Raw genomic sequence first — 3,100 nt, 5'->3', positions numbered from 1 at the left:
TTGAGAAGGATCCTAGAGCTGTGTTTCTGTGAAGAGCAGAAGGAAGCTGATGCTATAAGAGTGTGTGCTAATGCTGCGTTGGAATTTCCTGATGGCACGGTGGAAGGGTTTGGGAGGTATGAAGTTTTGGGAAGCAGAAGCATGAGAGTCTGGCAATAACAGATTGTGGGAAAGGATCCCTGGTCTGCTGGTGGCAAGTGAACTTTACAAGGATGCAAAGCATGGTGGAACTACGTGATGGAGTGCCTTGAATGGTAGACTAAGGAATTTGAGTTTTACCTTATAGGCAAAGGGTGGTGGTGGTGGTGGTGGTGGTGGTGGTGGTAGTGGTGGTCCAAGTTTGAATTTCTGAGTGTTTCAATTTGCCAAAGCTGCCGAAGGCAATAGGCCAGAAATGGGTTGGTTTACAATGGAGATTTATTAGCTTAAAGGCTTATAGTTCTGAAAATGTCCAAATCGAGGCATCATCAGGTGATGCTTTTCTCCCTGGGAACCGGCGGCCAGAAATCCTGAACTCCTCTGTCACATGGCGAGGCACACAGTGATATGTGCTGGTCTCTCCCTTCTCTTCTGGATTTCGTTGCATTTGGCTTCTTGCTTCCATGGCTTTCTCTCTCTGTCTCTCCTCATTCATCCCATTTATAAAGGACTCCAATAAGAGAATTAAGACACACCCTGGGTCATGCCTTAGCTGAAGTAACTTAATCAAATGTCCTACTTTGGGAAGCAGACATGGCTCAACTGATAAGAGCATCCGTCTACCATATGGAGGTTCCAGGGTTCAATCCCCAGGGCCTCCTGACCTGTGTGGTGAGCTGGCCCATGAGCAGTGCTGCCATGCGCAAGGAGTGCCGAACAAAGCAGGGGCACCCCAGCGTAGGGGTGCCCCATGTGCAAGGAGTGCACCCCTCAAGGAGAGCCACCCCATGTGAAAAAAGCACAGCCTGCCCAGGAGTGGTGCTACACACACGGAGAGCTGACACAGCAAGATGACACAACAAAAAAGAGACAGAGTTTCTCAGTGCCACCTGCTAATGCAAGCAGACACAGAAGAACACACAGCAAATGGGCACAGAGAGCAGACAATGGAGGGGAAGGTGAGACAAATAAAATTAATCTTTAAAAAAAATAAAGATCCTACTTACAATAGGTTTACGCCTACTGGAATGGAGTCCCTTTAAGAACATACTTTTCTGGGGGTGCATAACAGCTCCAAACCATCACAGAAAGCTACTCCTGGGCACAGAATAGCCCAGTAGTTCAGGGTGTGAACAAGCCTGTTGGAAAGAAAGAAAGGTTGCAAGGGAGATGGTGGAGGAAGAACCAGTGGAACTGTGCTTGCTTGAAGTTACGGGAGATAAGCAAAATGAGGGGATGAGAGCTGCCTCCCAGGTTTGAAGCCAAAGTGTTACTGGATTTTATTTAGGTCCTTGGCTGTGCTGCAGAAATGAATTTCAAGAGCATGTAGGGTGAGTTAGGCCAGTAATTTATTCAGGTAGGGAGGAAAGAGAAATGGGAGAAAATAACAGAGCAGAGATCCCAGGTAGAGAGAAAGGAGGTGAAAAGGGATGAAGAGGGCTAATTTACAGACTACAATTCCCCATTATAGGCTATAAATCCCCAGGTTTACTTGTGTGGCCATGTGGCAGAGGAAAAATGGTGAGAGTGGCACACAGAGGGCAGGAACAGGTCCAGAGGCAAGAGAGCCCGGCGGGGGTGCTCGTTCAGGGCCCGCTTGGCTTTTTGAACTATTAATTATTCCACACCTTTGCTAATGGCAGGGGAGTGGTTCCAGCTGTTTGCTGTTTTGGTTGATCACCCCATCATCAATCCCCCAGGGAGGACCCAATGATAAAGTCCTTGGGGAATATCCAGGGCTTCTCCTGGCTTCCAGAAGAAGTCTTTGTTCTGGAGAGCAGAATCTTGGGGTGGGGGTCCTCCAGCAGCCGTCTTGGGGGTTACTGATGTCCACATGGACTCTCTGCCAGGTTCCAGATCCATGTATTAATTTCCTGTCTTACTAACCTCCTTCAGAAGTGGTTGGGAGAATAGGTTGGGTAAGGAAATGGATGGGTTGGTGTTGGGTAAACCTGGGATAAAGGTTCAAAAGTGGCCCGACCTGGGGCTGGGGGAGAGGTGGAAGGGTAGGTGAATCACTGGGTGCTTTCCCTGTTCCCGGGCAGGACTGAGGATCATCAAGGACCAAGCAGGATCCACAGAACTATCCAGTCATTCTCCCTCATTTAGCGTCACGTCCCCAGGCCAGGGCCCGCCTTCAGTTACAGGTGTGCGCACGCAGGTGTGAATTGTGAGGTGCCATTCCCCAGCCCAGGGGGGCCTCTCGGCCTCCACAGGGTGGTGAGCTCAGCCAGAGTAGGGGTGGCTCACACCGGAAAGGCCAGGAGAAAGCAAGGAGCTAAGCGGGCGATTGGAGGGCATGAATCAGGCCCAGCAGGGCCCCAGCCCCCTGGCAAGCAGAAGCCTCGCCGGGCAGATCCAGAAGAGCCCTTCTCACCCCCAGGTGAAGGCAGGGCTAGCAGCCCGGGAGCACCTGGAAAGCGAGTTCCATCACCGCTGCGAGCGGGGGCCCAGCACCTGACTCAGACCAGGGACCCACGGCACCCTGTTTGGCCCAGTTTCCTCCATTCCGCCGACGGCAGCTCTTTCCCTCCTTTGGCCTGAAACCCTGGGGTCTCTACGCGTGCCACGGGGAGCCCAGGCCAGCCTTGCCCTGGCCGCCCCCGGCCCCTTCTTCAGCCACTGCGGGCGGCGGCGCGGGCCCCAGGGCCGGGGTTCGGGGAGGCGCCGCGCCTCGCGGGTTCCACCTTAGGAGCCCAAGGAAGTGGCGGAGCCAAGAGGGCCCGCCCGGGCCAGGGCCGGCCGCCTCCCGCCCTGCCCCGGGGCCTCGAAGCGCGAGGACCCAGGTCTAGGGGGAGCAGAAAGGGGGCACTCAGGCGGTCCCGGATCGCGGGGGACGGGGTGCGGCGATGGGGCCGGGGAGGGGGCAGGCCGCCGGGGAGGGAGGGGCGGGGCGGGCGGAGGAAGTGGCGCGGCCTCTGCGGGGCGGGGCGCGGGGCGGGCGGCCGAGCGGCGCGGGCGA

Source organism: Dasypus novemcinctus, chromosome 22 (genome assembly GCF_030445035.2).
Source record: "Dasypus novemcinctus isolate mDasNov1 chromosome 22, mDasNov1.1.hap2, whole genome shotgun sequence".
NCBI classification, from domain to species: domain Eukaryota; kingdom Metazoa; phylum Chordata; class Mammalia; order Cingulata; family Dasypodidae; genus Dasypus; species Dasypus novemcinctus.
Note: the sequence above shows the minus strand (reverse complement) of the source record.